Genomic DNA, 19,046 nt, shown 5'->3' on the forward strand with positions numbered 1-19,046 from the left:
GGTTTCTACCTGCTTGCAGTTTGTGGGGAAAACGGGTGTGAAACTCCTGTGGAAAAAGGAGGAAATCCTTTTGCAGGCGTGAGCACTTTTCAATGGGCTATCAAAGAGCCATTTTCTATTGTTAATCAAGTGAAGAAATATAAATCATTAATCGTTGTCTTCATCAGTTCATTTTATTGTCAAATGTTGCTTGCGTTCAATATTTTCAAATGAAACAAAATGCTTATCAAAGCTGAGAAGTTATCCAACTTGTCATAATCTCAGCAATTCAACAATGTACCCAATGCATTTCGGGTCCCATTGGAACTCTTCATCAGGGGTATTCCTTAAGGCCGGAAAAACTAAAAAGAACACAAAAAGGCAATTCAATTACTAGTCCTCATCATCAAATCGTATTTACAAATCAACTTCAAAAGATTAATGCCTATAACTGTAAACGTAACCAAGGTAAAATAGTACAAATCATGCTCAGTTATCAACTCATGCTCACTTTTTAGAAATGTCAGGACGACCAGTCGAACAATATGACCATCAGTAAGTGACCATATTCAATTATCAAAAAGACAGAAAGCCGAAAATCCATGGATATGCCAAGTTTTACCGAAAAAGCTCACTAGCCTGAGCCAGAAACATAGAAAGCCTTTACCACTTTTACACCGTGGATTCAATCAACTCGTTGCGTTAAAAAACGTGACTAATATTTAGAAACGTGACTAATATTTAGAAATCAAAGCGGTGCTCGTGTAAGCATAAATAAAAAACAAACACAGTGAAACGATTAAATTGTCAAACTGACAACCAAGTGAAAAAATAATTGTGCTGTAATGGAGGTTCATCATGTAAAGACCCGTGAACATACCCGGTGAAGAACTGCAATCGTGTCCGGCGGAACCACGTCGGAAACCGTGGCTGGCGTGCTTATGTCAGACAGGGGGTGGTTTAAGTAATGAAGAGTGAAGACAGATTTAGACCATAGGTTGAAAAACATAGAAACAGTCTGTTACCCGTAGAGAAGTACAAATAATACAAAGTCATGTGACATTCTGGTAGAATCAATAAAGTTACTGCAAAACATTTTCAGGGAAAAAATCAATTTACAAAAAACAATTGAATTCGATACGGTCATTGAGCCCCAGGGGTTGAAGCGACTGCAATTTTTTAGTCCAATAAAATTCTGCACGTGCGAGTGATTTTTGAGGATCAGCATCAGACCGTGACCTTTGTGCCTCCAGTATAGTGAACCGGAGCTGATAAATATTATGCTGAGCTTCCATCCAATGAATTGCAACTGTGGACTTTTCATTTTTCATGCGGATGTTGCTTTTATGCTCACCTATTCGTAACTTTACTTTACGTTCAGTCCTGCCAACATAGATTTTGCCACAAAGGCATTTTAGTGCATAGATGACGTTAGATGTATCGCAGGTACTTGAATGACGTAATTTAATCTTGTGACCTTTAGTTGATGAATAAAACAATCACCAATGATTACATTGTTGCAGTGAACACAGTTCTGGCATCTTTGCATGCCTTTGAAAATCTTAACAGGTGTGTCTGTATCTTGAGTTAGTAATTCTTTCAAATTTTTAGATCTTTGCATGGCAAAGATCGGTTTCTGAGGGAATAAAGCAAGTAAATCAGGTTCAGTACGAATAATGTTCCAGTGCTTCATGATGATGGATTTGATGTTGGTAGCTTGAGTAGAATGTTTTAATACACATACCAGAGGATTTGCTTGTTTTTTGCATTTATGTTGTAATAAACTGTTACGGTCTGTGCTGTCAAGTTTTCGTTTGGCATCCTCCAAGAGCTGTGATGGGTAACCTCTTTTGAGAAATCGATCAGAAAATTGATTAGTGATTGAAATTGTGTCTTGTGGATCAGAAGTAATTCTTTTTAATCGAATGAACTGCGAGAAAGGTAGATGTTTTTTAAGTGTGGGTTGATGAAAGCTTTCATAGTGAAGAGAATTATTTCTGTCTGTGGGTTTGATATGCACTCTGGTTTTGATGGATCCTTGATCAATCTGAATAAGTACATCCAAGAAGTTGATGCTGTACTTGTCAATTTGATGGGTGAACTTGATTCGATTGTGAATATGATTGAGATGAAAGATGTTGGCTTCAAGGACACTACGATCACCCTTCCAAATTATGAAAATGTCATCAATGTAGCGCCTATATAGAACTAGATTTTGAGACCATGCCTGATTATTTAAGATGTGTTCATGTTCAAGTTTAGCCATAAAAATATTGGCATACGAAGGAGCTCCAGCAAAGCCCATTGATGTACCATTGTTTTGGGCGTAAAACACACCCTTCCATTCAAAATAACTGTGGTAGAGTGCGAATTGAAGCAATTCAATAAGAAACACCTTTTCTGCATTGATGTGGTTATGGTTTAATAAAGCCCATTCAGTTGCTTCAATGCCGTCTGCATGTGGAATAGAGGTGTACAAAGAAGTAACGTCTATGGTACACAGCAACCAGTGTTCTATATCCTTCATGTCAAGATCTTTCAAGAGATTAAGAAGAGCTATGGTATCTTTTAAATAAGACTGTTGTTTTTGTACGATTGGCTGCAGGAAAAAAATCGAGATATTTCCCTACGGGTTCAGATAGAGATCCGCATGCTGACACAATTGGACGGAAAGGGGGTGTTTCCAAATTTTTGTGTATCTTTGGCAGCATATACAGTTTAGGACTTCTTGGATTAGTGGTATACAAAAACATCTTCGTTTTTTGGTTCATCCAGCCCATCTCTTCGGCTCGTGTAAGGATCTGATTCAAAAGCCTTTGGTAACTATGTGTAGGATCTTGGTTCAATTTGGTGTAAGTGTCAGCATCTGTAATATCGTGCATTACACTCTCATCATAAAACTCGGTGTCAAGCACTACTAGTGCGCCACCTTTGTCAGCTTTTGTAAAGGTCATGGAAGAGTTGTTAGCTAGTTGTTTCAGGGTGCTCCATTCTTTAGCTGAAAAATTCTCTTTGGTGCGTTTGTGAAAATTGATACTTGCAATCTCAGCTTTTACCAACCTTTCAAAAGAGTCAATCGATTTGTGCGAAATTGGGGAACAAAACGTGCTCTTTGGTTTAAACTCCTTGAATGTACCCAATATTTCAGGAGATGTAGATGAATCAGGTGGCATGGTGGAAGATTCAATGGTGCTAAAAAAGTATTTTAATCGTAGAATCCTGACAAACTTGAAAAAAGCAATTTCTGTTTCGGCGATGTAACTGTGGTAAGTAGGTACATAAGAAGTTCCCTTATTCAAAACTGCAACTTGAGCTTTAGAAAGTTTATTTTTTGAGATATTTACAACTAAGTCGCTCGTATTTTGCTGCGCAGAGATCTCTTGTCCGTTTCTGAAAGTGGCTCTTTTCCTCTTACTTCGCCTTGTTTTTGTGTAGATGATTCGGGTTGGTGATTTGAGGCAGGGCTGGTGGCCAAAAAAGATTTACGAGCTTCAGTGCTTGCTGCAACATTCCCAACATTATCTACCACTTTTGTAGCATGACTCACTGGAGGACGATTGTGAGCAACTTCAGAATCAGAAACCACACTCTCTTGAGAAGAGTTCACATTCGTGGGTCTTTGCCATTTGCGTTGATTGTAAACTTCTGCCCAGGTATATACCTCGTCTAGCTTATAATCAATAGTGTCTCTGCGGAACTTCTTGATCTTACGTTCATGTACTTCTTTTGCGTATTTATCGAGTTTACTATTAAGATCTTGTAGGAGTTCATCCCATTTGTCAGGCTCTTTTTTAGATAATTCTTCTTTAATTGTTGCTATTTCTGTTTCCAAAGATTTGAGAATATTAGAAAGTTCTTCCACAATTAAAAGAATAAGATCTAATGAACACTTATTAGGAATTTGGTACCACCTTTCCATAAATTGTTTGTTGGTTTTGCAGAGCATTGGTTTAAGGGCAATCCGTAAGCCCCTGGGGATCCTTTTAGCTTTATGGTAATGAATTAGAGTGGTTGCATGTAATCTCTGATTAATTTCTTTACGACTGACATATTCGAGTTGTCTCAATAGTTGTGATGCAGTTGATATTTGAGGACTGAAAAGTCTCGTCTCTTGTACTAAATCATATATTTCCGTTGCTGCTTCTGTGGTAAATGCTAATGTGTCTGCTTTGTTAGCAGTAAAAGAGGCTATTTCTTCAAAAGACATGTTTGCTGTGGTGCTACGTTGGAAACTCTGGACGAAAATGTGAAATACAAAACAAATGCCAACGTGCACACAGTTTGAAAAGAGGAATCAAAAATTGCAACTTTATAGGGTTGTGCTCAAAACGCCAAGACGTCTGTCCAATGGCGACTCACGGTCAACAGCCAAACTATAGTGCAAAAAGGAGGAAATCCTTTTGCAGGCGTGAGCACTTTTCAATGGGCTATCAAAGAGCCATTTTCTATTATTAATCAAGTTTCATGTGAAGAAATATAAATCATTAATCGTTGTCTTCATCAGTTCATTTTATTGTCAAATGTTGCTTGCGTTCAATATTTTCAAATGAAACAAAATGCTTATCAAAGCTGAGAAGTTATCCAACTTGTCATAATCTCAGCAATTCAACAATGTACCCAATGCATTTCGGGTCCCATTGGAACCCTTCATCAGGGGTATTCTTAAGGCCGGAAAAACTAAAAAGAACACAAAAAGGCAATTCAATTACTAGTCCTCATCATCAAATCGTATTTACAAATCAACTTCAAAAGATTAATGCCTATAACTGTAAACGTAACCAAGGTAAAATAGTACAAGTCATGCTCAGTTATCAACTCATGCTCACTTTTTAGAAATGTCAGGACGACCAGTCGAACAATATGACCATCAGTAAGTGACCATATTCAATTATCAAAAAGACAGAAAGCCGAAAATCCATGGATATGCCAAGTTTTACCGAAAAAGCTCACTAGCCTGAGCCAGAAACATAGAAAGCCTTTACCACTTTTACACCGTGGATTAAATCAACTCGTTGCGTTAAAAAACGTGACTAATATTTAGAAACGTGACTAATATTTAGAAATCAAAGCGGTGCTCGTGTAAGCATAAATAAAAAACAAACACAGTGAAACGATTAAATTGTCAAACTGACAACCAAGTGAAAAAATAATTGTGCTGTAATGGAGGTTCATCGTGTAAAGACCCGTGAGCATACCCGGTGAAGAACTGCAATCGTGTCCGGCGGAACCACGTCGGAAACCGTGGCTGGCATGCTTACGTCGGACAGGGGTTGGTTTAAGTAATGAAGAGTGAAGACAGATTTAGACCATAGGTTGAAAAACATAGAAACAGTCTGTTACCCGTAGAGAAGTACAAATAATACAAAGTCATGTGACATTCTGGTAGAATCAATAAAGTTACTGCAAAACATTTTCATGGAAAAAATCAATTTACAAAAAACAATAGAATTCACATGAAACTTGATTAATAATAGAAAATGGCTCTTTGATAGCCCATTGAAAAGTGCTCACGCCTGCAAAAGGATTTCCTCCTTTTTGCACTATAGTTTGGCTGTTGACCGTGAGTCGCCATTGGACAGACGTCTTGGCGTTCTGAGCACAACCCTATAAAGTTGCAATTTTTGATTCCTCTTTTCAAACTGTGTGCACGTTGGCATTTGTTTTGTAAACTCCTGTGGAACCCTGAAAGCTATACATTTCTGAAAAGTAGGCAAAATTCTGAGTTCTGCAAAGAGTCAGTTGTGTAGATTGCTCATGGTTTTCCCAAAGAAACTAATTGTCGAATTAAAAAACATAATGAAAATGTGTAGGAACGAATAAGAATAGGTAACAACATTTTCTTCCGAAAATGTTTGCCTGGCTGGCAGATTTTTTAAAATAATATGCTGTTACATAAGTAGGACCGTTCTGATTGCAGGAATAAATAGTGTTTATTGGTTGTTCAAAAACACATAATACCCAGAACCAACAACTAAACTGCAGCCTATTCTGATATTTCATTGTGTACTGATCTTGCATCAATTCATATGGTAAAATCTTATGAATGAGAAATGGGTAAGAAAGAAACCTGTATATTTTTGAAATATACCCTAGATAGTGAGTCATTTCTACAACATTGAATTTGGGGTTACCTATTTGATTGAGACTTTTGCAAATTTTGCAAAGAATTACTTCTTGCAATCAATCTGGATTATATTTGGAAGGCAAAAGTTGAGGGAAATTCAATAGATAATAACAAATGTTCAATTATTATTTCCTGCACTTCTCCCACTTGTGTGGGTGGGTCTATCAGCATGGACAGAAAAAGGCCCAAAAACGCAACATAGAAGCATCACATTTTCCCCTTGAATATGTACCCATTTTGGTGATATGGGTAGCAGCAGTATTTAGGTGCAGGCTCAGCCACTACCCAGGGAAGCCTACTAAACCCAGACATTTCTGAAATCTAGACATCCAAGGGAGTCCAGTGTGGAGTGACTTATGTGAATCCCGCTATATTTTCCTACCCAGAATGCCCTGCAAACTGCAAACTTTGGATAAAACCAAGCATTTTCTTTATGTTTTTGTGAGGGAAAGTTCCAGAATCTGTGGTTATCCACAAAATTCCAACAACCCAGCTTTCCGATAATTCTACGGATAAAAATAGTACTTCACTTGTGTGGCTGGGCCAATCACCTGTAACAGGAATGGCCCCAAAATTCAACATGGAGACATTAAATGGAAATAATATGTTCTGCAGTATCCCTTGATCGAGATCTTCTGGCAAGAAGTGGGTAAGGTGCTCTCGTACATAATGGGTCAATAGATCAAGGTGAGCCTGGTACTAGTAATTTTTTGGGTTGTCAATGGGGAGGAGAATCCCTTGAGTCTATTCAAGACACAAAAATCTCTCATCTTTGTATTAATCTTGCTTGCACAAAGAGAGATATTTTAAAGTGGTTTCCCCCAGCTCCCTTTGGTGTGGGAATGGCTAATATCAGCTCAAAGGGTACATAGCTTAGATCGTAGTGGTCACCCCTCCAAAAACACACATTTTTGGGACATTTGGGAAGATTGGCATAAATCCCGCTCTTCTAGTAGGAGACCCTAACCACCTTTCTGTTTGTAATGCAGCTGACCAATGATTAAATATCAACTCAACAAAAGTTTAAAGGGAGTTGGCTCAGTGGTCACGTATAAAGCTCCTATTTTTCAAACTGTGCATATGAGGAGTTGGATTCCAACCTTGTGGGGAGCACACGGCCCTGGGGCTCTTTCGACTCTCTCGCAGGAGGTGTGTGACTTTCGATATAGCCATAGAGTTTACTGGCCTCTCTGATGAAAAGTGAGGACAATAAAAACTTTTTTATTTAAATGAGACATCCATTTTTTACCTTGAAAGAATGACCCATTTTGGAGATGTAGGTAGCTACAGCATTTGTGTCCGGGTTTGGCCGTCATAGAAAACTAGACACATAAGGGGGGAGCCCTGGGTGGTGTGATTAGCATGGTTTCCATTGTGTGTTCTATCCTAGCCAGGATGACGTGCAAACCTCAAACCTTGGCTAAAATCATATCTCTTCCTAGCATTTCTGTGAGGGAAAGTTCAGAAATCTGCAGAAAGACTGTTGTGGTCTTTTGGCCTAATGCCAGGCTGGCCACTACCACCCATTTTTAAAAAGCAAATCCATCTGTTGGCATCCAGTGGGCTTTCTGTACCCACAAGAGGGCACTTTGAGGGTAAAGCCTCCAATCACTCCCCCAGGATGGGGCTGAAAGACTGTTAGTCTGCTTGAGGATCGCCTTCTACTGGAAGTCCCTAAACAAGAATCCACTAGTTAAAGGCACCGCTGGAAAGGGCACATGAAGCAGTGCAAGTCAAAAATGTATTGGAACCCTGCCCCCTGAGCTTACACACTCCACGGGCAGACAGTGTTTGTGCTTAACTGTGAATTTGATCATGCATGTTTAGCTCCCTTGCTTTGAGGTGTACTCAGACGATCTATATATTGTTTGAGGTGCAACTGGAACTTTCGATTGGTTCAAATCCAACTTTCTCTTTTTGCAATACCAATATGTAAGTGTTTCATTTGTCAAACAAGCAATCATAATGCTGGAAATGTAATTATTGATATCTTGAATCGACAATGGTGCGTGAAGGTCCATATACTGATTACCCAGAGTCTTACAAGGTTAGAAAACACAGAAATGTGTGGTTTGCATATTTCTCCAAGTCTTCTTAGGCATTAAAGGAAAGAAGATGCATACCAGTTTTCTACAATCCCTATTTCTCAATTTTCTTTAAAATCTATGACATACCAAGAATGTTGAACCATCCAATGATTACCCTTAATCTTGAAAACAATCACTGGAATATGTTATTTCTATCCAGGATCAGAAAGTCTCAGTTTCTCTTTAATGTGAAGAGTGAGGGGCCTTTTTTCCCACTTCCTATCCTCTTTTTTATTATTAAGAGCCCCACCAAACTCTTTTCATTTCTATTCCTCTTTCTTCCTATGACCAAGTTGACTACTGTCATCTTCTCCTGCAAATGTTTTCCCCTCAGTCATCTACTCCTGTCTGTACCCTAATACCTCTAACCCTACGTATGCCACAGATTGTCTCTGCCTGTACACTACTGCCTCTTTCCCACCTGTACAATAGCACTGGTTATGCACTGCCCATGCCCATATCCTATCACACCCCTTCACTCCCGCTTATATCAAACATGTATAGAACCCCTTCTATGCCCTATTACGTCTACCTAAGGCTCGTTACCCCTATCTGTGCCTGCACCCTAGAACATTTACTGTTATCTTTAAGTAACACATCAACTCTTTCCTGTATCATAGTGCTGCTAACTTCCTTCCCAATCTTTACACTGTCCCTTTTAACTTCTAACCTGTTTCCTTGTGCCATTTTCTCATTCCCTTTTTATGATGCCTTTGTGAACTGTCCTCAAGGTATTACATCTGAATGAGTTTTCCTCATTTTAAACATTCACTAAAATGGAGTTTCACCAGCTTGAGGTCATCAGGGTGCTGTTCTCCATTTGGTATATCTCTGAAATTAGGTAGAGATTTGTACCACACATTAGATAACCATATAAATACCAAGGTACTAAAGAAGCACATCCAACCTGCTTTTTATGTCTTCCGTTGAACACCATTAGTGTGAATATTGGATTAGAACTGATTGTGGTGTGTGTGTTCCTCCTAGTTGCACACAATCAGTACACACATAGGCAGGATAACTTAGATCATTTTAATGAAGAAACCCCATACACAGGAAACAGGTTTACACAGTTCCTCTGCCCACGGCAAAATTTCCTCCAACAAAATGCCAAGAGCATTGGAATCACACATTGTAAATCCATTCCAATGGCACACGCTAAGTATACACAACATTACACTGATGCACTGCTGTTACATAGAGCTGTTATAACACTTGCTGGACCTCACACTGGAAAGCTGGTGCTTTCCTGGTCTTTCCCTGCCGTGCTCTGGTGCTGTGTGGGGTGTTTTAGTATGCTGGAAAAATCGTGTCGGTGTCAGTTGAATGTAAGCATGATTCAGTTCAGCTTTTTAAAGAGCTTTTTTTACGGTCAACATGAAGTGCTCAACCATTCAGTTTGATGGTGGTCATAGTGGTGTGACTCTTCAAGGCTGAAGTTCAGATGTATCGCATATTGGGGAAATGCGTGGCTGTTGAATGGTGGGACATTGTCTATTTTGATCACTTCAGGGCCTCACCACATGTCAAACATTCATCTAAGAATAGTATGACTTTTTTGCAGTAGCTAAAGACAGTTATTAGGCTAGTGGAAGTTGGGAGTATGTGTCTACTAAAAGAATGTACATGCCAGACTGCTGTGGGCCAATGAAATCGAAATTATTGTTTTGTCATGCTCCTTCTGGAATATCTTCAGTAGGGGTGGGCACAAACTCCTGCTGACTACTTGCCAGTATTAAGTAAGTAAGTTAAACATTTCTAGGGCGCAACGTGTGCCGAGGCATATTGGTGCTAAAAAGCAATCCTTCGCCTAAGCTGGGAGAAGAATTACTTTGGCTTGGGGTAAAAGAGCCAGGTTTTAAGCAACTTACTAAAATAGCATCTCTTCCACTACCTAATTAAGGTTTAGGAACCACGCATGCTCTTGCAGCACTTGTTTTTTGGCATTAATTCCAGATGATCTTTATGTGCCAGGTCGACATTTTATTTGCTTGCCACTACTGGAATTGCCATCCGCTTGCTTTTGAGTATGAGGGCGCATTCAGGTCACATTCAGTTATTGAGTTCAGAGTTCATCTTTCACATGTTGGAACAAGTTTGTTCTTGGGCGTTTTAGGTGTTATCATACGTTGTTTTCTGTTCTTATCTACACCTTTTAGGGATGAGTCAATATGTGTGCTTTCTCTTATGTCTTGAAGGGGAATGGATTGTGCTGTCAACTGGTCTATGACGAAGTTGATGTACTCTTCTGCCGTGGACCAGCTATGCCTTTTTGTCAGCAGTGGATGTCCTGACATGTAGTCAGTCGGTTTGTTTTTTCCTGGTTTTTGTACTGTGGAGTACAGGTGTACCTGTAGGTGAAGTCCCCATCTTCTGGTTCGTGGTGTGTGAGGAGAAGAGACAGTGAGAGAGAGAATTACCGAAAGAAAGATACGAATAACACACAAACATACATTGCTTTATCTGTGATAGTATTTTAATAATAATGTGGCGGATATGGATGCCTTTTCATTAGTATTTACATGGGGAGATATTCAACATGCAACACCACCCACGTTTCTGGCGGTCTTGTGTGTTTTGGAACATTTTATTCAGAGTGTATGCCTAAAGAGGTTAATTTGTATTAAACATTCAGATTAGCTCTCTAAACACACAGTAACACAATTTTGGTGCTTCTGTGAATACTTTCAGATACTTTTTAAAACATCTCTGAAATGGTGGGTATAAAACTTTGTATGTAGGCAGGGGACATGAGTTCCATGCAATTACACACACATTAGTCAACCTTTAAGCTCACACACAAACACACACACAAGATGTGAATTTTAAACAAATCTTGCATGCAGTGGTTTAGTTTTGCAGTGTAGTAGATTGTTAGTGCGTTTGTGTGTGCGAATGTGAGAGCTGTGCTTGTATGGCTAGTTGAAAGGTGTTGTGTATTGCTTCTATGTGTTGCCTGTTGGGAGCGAGGCATGGAATGCCGGTTGCATTCTTCCACGGTGTTCCAGTCCAAGAGTCAGTTGCTGCCTGTACCTTGGACTGGAAACCGTGCTGCCTGGCTCTCACCTGTTCTACTTCAAATAAACTCATTCAAGAAGTAACCGTTGTCTTCCTTCATAACAACTGGCGATGACTAGGTTACCAACGCGAGCGAAGCAGAGAAAGACTATTTCTCTTGTTTGTTGTTTTTAAAAGAAGAAAACCTTAATGAAAGGAAGTAATTAACTGGGAGACATCTAATTTCAGGAATAGTGGCTATATAAGGAACTAAGATACCACCTATCTTCAACTTTGGATTAATGAAGACAACTAAATTGTGAGTAAACCTTTGGGACTTACTGGTTAGCGGGATCTCTTTGAGTGTAACAGTAATTCGGTCGCATTTTTCGAGCGGCGGCAGTATTCGGAGACCCTGCTAGATGCGTGTTCATTTGACTGTGACGGAGTTGCTTTGACGCGCATAACGGTGGTGCACATCTCGCGTGGGACGTCATTGCGCGGGGTTATGCTACGTGATCTACGTGACAGCGATATTGTTTTCAATGGTTGTCGTGGCAACTCAAATGCATACACGGCGTTGTGTTTTACTGAGCAGCATCGTTTGGAGCTCTTTTCTTTAAACAGAAAATAAACAAAGCAGAACAGGTGAGGATGTTGGCCAAGGCGGATTACTTCATTCTGCACATTTTAATGCTTTAATTTAGGCATCTTTTAGCTGACTTACACATTTGTTTTTTTCTCGTTTTTGGCAATGCTTTGACCTATTTCTGTTATTGCAATAACCACACAATAGAAGAACTTTGTTTATAAGGATTACTATATATACTTTATATTCATTCTTGTATGGAAGAAGGTGGTCACCAAGAAAAGGAAGTCATGGCTCAACAAAATTTTACAATTAGTCCTCCCCATTCCTTTTGGTCAACAGGACCACGTCCAGCAATGGAGTGGCTGGAGGGGAAAGATTATTTTGTTAACTACATTAAAGCTGTTGATGAGGCAGGCAAAATGAAAGCCGATCAAATGAAGAGAATTTTGCTACATTCCTTAGGACCTGTAGGGTTGAAAACCTATACTTGTAAGCCCAAAATGGTTTGTTTTTGGGGAAATTAATGTTTTTGAGGTGGCTTTAAAAGACCTAGATAAGTACTTTGCAACTAAGGTTTGTATTGGTGTTGTTCGCTATAAGTTTTCCCAGAGGAAACAGAACAAGGGTGAGTTGGTGGATGAATACTGGATAAGCTAAAAAAAACTTGCTATTGACTGCAAGTTTGGTAATTTACATGATGACCTTTTACGTGATCAGCTAGTCATGCACTGTAGTAACTCCGCAATCCAAGATCGCTTATGGATTAATGGTGGTGCACCTTTAGAGGATGTACTAGCCATCGTAAGGAAGGCTGAAATGTCTGGAAGATGTGCTACACAACTTAAGGAGTCTGATAAGGATAATGGAGGGGTCTTCAAGGTCCAAAACATGACCCGTGGACAACCACAACTAAGGTGCCAATTACGATCCTGTAAAAACCGGGTACGAACCGTCGGACGGAGGCTTTTTTCCGTCCGACTCGTACCCGGTTGTAAAACATTACAAACATGCAAGTACGATTCGCATGGAAACACCATTTCCGTACGAGTCGTACAAAACACCGACCGACGAAAAGATATATACAAATGTGATCCGGGGAAAGAGCCGACGTGACGTCGGGACGCTCTCAGGCAGCGTTTCACGAACCAGGAAGTACGATTCGAACCGACAGCGGTCCGGACGGCAATATTTTTACGGCACCCAAAAAGTGCCGGAAAAGCGAAGTACGCCGCGATGCGAGTGGAATTGGGAGCCCCGTACGTGCCGAACACCCCCCCCCAGCCCCCGTGAGTATGCGCCGACCCCCCGTGTATGTATGAAGCGTACCCCCCGTGTATGTATGGAGCGTACCCCCCCGTGTATGTACGGTGCGTACCCCCGTGTATGTACGGTGCGTACCCCCGTGTATGTACGGTGCGTACCCCCCGTGTACGTATGAGTCGTACCCCCGTGTATGTACGGTGCGTACCCCCAGCGCTACGCGCTGGGGGTACGCACCGTACATACACGGGGGGTACGCTCCATACATACACGGGGGGTACGCTCCATACATACATGGGGGGGTACGCTCCATACATACACGGGGGTACGCTCCATACATACACGGGGGTACGCTCCATACATACACGGGGGGTACGCTCCATACATACACGGGGGGTACGCACCGTACATACACGGGGGGTCGGCGCGTACATACAGGGGCTGTGGGGGGTCGGCGCGTACTCACGGGGGCTGGGGGGTGTTCGGCGTGTATGTGGGCACATGTCTCCATGGTTGCTATGGGAGTTCGGTGCGGACGGTGTTATTTCCATACGGTTGTGACATCGGACGCACGGGATGGATCGTACTTGCGCGGTCGGACTTCACTTTTCACATTTGTACGGTGAATCGTCCGGGGACGTGTCGGACACATTTTCCGACCCGAGGACGTGTGGGGAATTATTCCCACTGACATTCGTATGGACTTTTTCCCATGCGAATCGTACTTGGCAGTTTGTACGGCACTTGTACGATTCGTACGGTAAAAAGACCGGATACGAGTCGGACGGGGAAATTTTGTACAGGATCGTAATTGGCACCAAAATGTTAGCAGAAATCCTAACCAAACACAAAGGAGTTCTTGGAGAGAAAAAGAACCGGAGGACAGACATTGTTATCGCTGTGGCAGCAAAGATTATTTGGCGTTCAGCAGGAATTGCCTGGATACGAGAAAGAAATGTAGCATTTGTGGTCTTATTGGTCATTTTAGTAAAATGTGTAGAAGGAGGAAAGGCAATGTAAAATACGTGTGCAAGGATGACACTCCTACTGAGGTTGAGATTGAGAATGAGAATCCTGAATGGGAATATGTGAAGAATTTACAGGGTAATTTTATGATTAACATCACAGATAGTTCCGTTTAGGAGAAACCTGTGAGTGACATATCCATAGGAGGTGTACCTATCAAATATTTTGCTGACTCAGGGTCACCCTATACTATAATAAACAAATGAATTTGGAAGGAGAAATTTGTTAAGAAAATAGGCCAGCAATTAATTCCCACTGATGTCAATCAACTAAGTTCTACTGGTGAAAAGATTAATATGTTGGGTTTCAGATGGTTGACGTTTTTGTTCAAAGGAAGGTCAGCATGAGGGAAACTCTATGTAGCTTAGTTCCGTTCCTCCGTCCTAGGTTGGATGGACCAAAAGAATTTGCACAATATTTTAGACCCGAATAGTGAGGAAAAAGTACTCATTGTGGATGATTCAAGTAAACTACAAGATGGAATGAGGAGCATGTTTCCAAAGGTTTTCAATAAGGATTTAGGTGCTCTTAAAGGTTTTGAGCACACTATTGTACTTAAAAAGCATGCGGTACCCAAGGTACATAAAGTAAGCCCTTTCCTATATTAATAAGGGATGAAGTTGCCAAGGAGTTAGATGGGTTGATTGAGAAGATCGTGATTGAAGAAGTGGAAAGTTCTGAATGGATTTCTCCGGTGGTGGTGGTGGCACACAAGGGGAACGGCAAGATTCGTTTCTGCATTGATTTGCGCCACCTAAATAACAACATTGACATCGATAGGTTTCCGTTGCCTAAGATCAATGAGATGGTATCATCTCTCAAAGGTGCCTCTTGGTTTTCCACCATTGATCTTTCAGCGGCATACCATCAGGTTGTTTTGTCGCTTAAATCAAGGAAGCTTACCGCTTTCATAACACCTTATGGCTGTTACCAATTCAAACGCATGCCTTTTGGCCTTGCTTTGGCGGCTGCCGTCTTCCAGCGCCTAATGCACAAGTTGTTCGGCAGAATGAGTGGGGTCAGATTTTTTCCGGACGATATTTTAGTATCTGCTAAGTGCAAGGAAGAGCATGATAGCAAGCTGAAAGATGTATTGAGTGTGTTACAAGATGTTGGATTTACTATTGAAATCAGTAAGTGCAAATTTGCACAGAGGAGTGTATCCTATTTAGGACATATTATTTTGAGGAAGGTGTTAAACCCAAGCTTGCCTTAGTGAATGTAATTGTCGGTTCACCTGCTCCAACTAATAAGGAGGAGGTGAGATAATTTTTAGGCATGGCTGAGTACTGCGCAAAATTCATTCAAAATGTTCCCAGTTAAGTTTATAACATACGTTCATTATTGAAGAAAAATTTGAATGGAACTAGCGAGAGTGAGACAGAGTTTGGTCGGGTGAAAAGTGATTTGCAAAATGTGGGTGCTCTTAGCAGTTTTGACCCCAACTGGAGTGTATTTTGACAACCGATGCAAGCGATAAGGGTTTAGGAGCTGTTTTATCACAGAAATGTGTGAATAATCAGGAGAAAATAATTTTGATCGCATCCAGATCATTATCTCCCACGGAAAGCAAATATCCTATTACCGAAAGAGAGGCTTTGGCTTGCGCTTGGGCCCTGGAGCATTTCTGTGTTTTTGTTTGGGGAAAACCTGTTGTAATCCGTACTGATCACCGTCCCTTAATAAAAATCCTTACCACTGAGGGAAGTGTTACAGCATCAGCTAGGTTAGCTAGAATCTCCATGATAATGAAAGAATTTGTCTATAGTTTGGTTAATGTACCGGGCAGAGAAAATGCTATTGCTGATTGCTCTATATGAAGTTTAGGTTTGGGTCCCTCCCCCTTAATTCTTGGGTTGCAGGGTGGAATTGTCAGTCCCCAACAACTGCTGACTGCCCGGGGTGCCCTGCCCCTAGTGAATCCATTCCCCATTTCCTCTTTGCATGCCCATTGTACAGGGCGGCCAGGAGGAAGTGGCTCAGACCCATTTGTAGGAATCTGGGGTTTGAGAATTGCAAGGTGGCACTCCGCTTCCTCTCAACCGATGCCTCGTCCATGGTGGTGGCATCCGGGGTAGCCACATTTTTGGGATGCGCCTGGATGATCCGCTGCAAATTGTTAAAATCTCATAGGAGCCAGGTTATTAAAGAAACATGAGCTTTGGTCCCTGTCTTATCTTGAACTGTTTCAATGTTTTACCATCTGCATACAATTACTTTTTTAAAAACTTTTTACATCCTTTTTAAATCATTGTTGTATAATTGGATTTTAGGATGCTTGTAAATGTACTTACTTTTATGATATATTTTTTATATCGAATAAAGTTATACAACAACAGCTATTGCTGATTGTCTGTCTAGATTGCCAGTTCCCATGGAAGAATGTTCTGAAGACCCATGGGGGGATTTCAACATTGTACTTATTCAAGACGCTGGCATACCAGCTATTGAGAAAGTTGAGTGGATGGAGGAACAATGTAAAGATGATAAATTACAATTGGTTCAAGAATGTTTATGCAAATGTTGGCCCAAGAAGGATGATGTTACAGATGATTTCAGACCTTTTTGGGAAGTTAGAACTGAACTGTCGGTGGACAAGGGTTTAGTCATGAGGGGTGACAGGGTCATACCTCCTGAGAGTCTTAGGAACAAGGTGTTACAATTGTGCCATGAAGGTCGTTTTGGAATTGTAAGAACTAAGATCATTGTTAAAGGCATTTTATGGTGGCAAGGTGTTGATAAAGTTGTGGAAAGATTTGTGAGGGATTGTGAAATGTGTTCTTCTGCTGACAAGTCTTTTAAAACTCTAAAACCCCCAATGAGTGAGGGTTTAATTCCGAATTTTCCATGGGAAGTTGTTGCAGTGGACATTTTTGGTCCTGTTGGAGAGTTTAAGGAATATGGTTTAGTTACCATTTATCTCTTTTCAAAATGGCCAGTGGTAAAAATTGTTCAGAGAGTAGACATTGACACTGTTCTTAAATTTCTGGATAAAATGTTTGTAATGGAAGGGTTACCTGCTTGTGTTTTGAGTGACAACGGAGTACAGTTTACGTCCAGGAGTGCCAAGGACTATTTTGAAAGGGTGGCCATCAAGCACAAAACCACAGCTCTTTACAACCCCAGTGGTAATGGCACTGTGGAACGCTTTAACCGCGTGTTGAAAGGAGTCCTCCAAGCAGCTATTTCCAAGAGAAAAGATTGGAAGTTAGAATTGCAGAAGACTGTTTGGGCTTACAGAATCACCACTCATGATTCCACTGGTTTGTCTCCTTTTGTCATCATGAGAGGCAGGAAACCCAGGTGTAAGTTCTCTCCAGCTTGGTTTTTTGATGGTTCTTTGCAACAATGGTCAGCGGAGGAAGTGAGGAGCAAGTTGGTGCAGGTGCATGATAAGAGTAAATGCTATTATGATAAGACTCATAGCGTGACGGAAGTAAAGGTCAAGGTCAGTAATTTAGTTCATGTGAAGAGACCAGGTAAGGTTCCTAAGGGTGAAATCAGTTCGGACCGCCACTAAAAGTTGTTGAATGTTTGTGCAATGCAGTGCGTTTAGAAGATGGTAAAGTATGGAATCTAAAAAGTATTGCTTTGTGTTCTGGGAAAAATTGGAATGTCTTAAGAGAAGGTTTGGAGTGTGCTGATGGTGTGAAGGATACTGAATGGATGGAAGATTTTCTTGACATGAGCACCTTTCGATCCGGAGTATCTTCTGATATCACTTCGGAAAGGGAGGTGGGGGAGAGTGCTGCGGAAAAGAGTGTGGTGGACACTTAGGATAGTTTTGAAGCTCAACCTGTGGACGGGGCAACGGAGGTTTTGGAAGAGGTGCAATCTGAAATGAAGGAAATGCGCTCAGGTGTGATTGATCTGGTTGTGGTTATACAGGATGCTGGTGTGAGTGGAAGTAGGAAGAGAACACTTCCGGGTTGGCTAAAGGAATATGTAATGTGGTTATAGTAAACATTTTCTGCATACTGTATTGTGTATTGTTTTTGGGAATTCATATTGTACATTTTATTTTGGTTATTGTGTTTTCGTTTTCTGTGTAAGGGAGGGGGATGTGTTGTGTATTGCTTCTATGTGTTCCCTATTGGGAACGAGGCATGGAATGCCGGTTGCATTCTTCTATGGTGTTCCAGTCCAAGAGTCAGTTGCTGCCTGTACCTTGGACTGGAAGCCGTGCTGCCTGGCTCTCACCTGTTCTACTTCAAATAAACTCATTCAAGAAGAAACCGTTGTCTTCCTTCATAACAAAAGGTTTTACGAAATGAGTCAGTGTATCTTTTGAAACAGTCAATGGATGTGTATGTGTGTGAGAAAAGAGAGAAAGGGGAGACAGAGTCACTGAGATTATAAGTGGCAGGCACTTTAAACCTAAAAGCGATGGTGTTATTTTACAGAGCCAATCAAACACAGTCTGTGATAGGACTGATTCGAGTGCACTACGTGGACCACTGTCCATAAAAGTTTGTGTATTCACAATTTTTTCTTGCGATCGTATATCCTTTGGGACTAGCCAAGTATACTTCAAGTCTACGGCAGTGATTACTCACTGCATAGAAATCAATGCTAGGCTCTCTTTAAAGTAGTTCTGATAGAATGTGTGTGGTAACTTATGCCTGTGTGAGAGTTGACTTAAGAGAAGGTTTGAGCAAGTGATATCAGTGCATGAGTTACAATCCCTATGTAGGTGTGTAGGTTAAAAACAGTATGTTTGAGTGATGGCTCGGAGTAATAGTGCGCTCCCAATGTGCAACTTGCTGCCCAACACTAAAACAACTCCCAAGGAGATAGTCAATTGTAATTAATATGGTTTAACCAAGGGCGTAGCCTTTTATTCACATAGTCACATCACATCAGTGAGGAATAACCGTAGTGTAAGATCAGCCACACACTGTTGTGACAACACAGGACATAAGATTAGCAAAACAGCTCAACGATTGTGCAAGCAATAAAACAGTTGTCTCTACCAATTACA

The 19,046-nt window shown here is 40.9% G+C and overlaps 1 long non-coding RNA gene across 1 annotated transcript in view; it reads right to left on the reverse strand.

Moving 5' to 3' along the window:
- Positions 1-201: 201 nt before the first annotated feature.
- LOC146855551 (uncharacterized) overlaps positions 202-19,046 on the reverse strand; it is a 227,193-nt gene continuing 208,348 nt past the window's right edge. The window contains exon 5 of the long non-coding RNA XR_014981345.1: positions 202-341. This is a non-coding gene — a long non-coding RNA (uncharacterized LOC146855551). The remainder of the gene's footprint in view (positions 342-19,046) is intronic.

Source organism: Triturus cristatus, chromosome 4_1, assembly GCF_964204655.1.
Source record: "Triturus cristatus chromosome 4_1, aTriCri1.1, whole genome shotgun sequence".
NCBI lineage: Eukaryota > Metazoa > Chordata > Amphibia > Caudata > Salamandridae > Triturus > Triturus cristatus.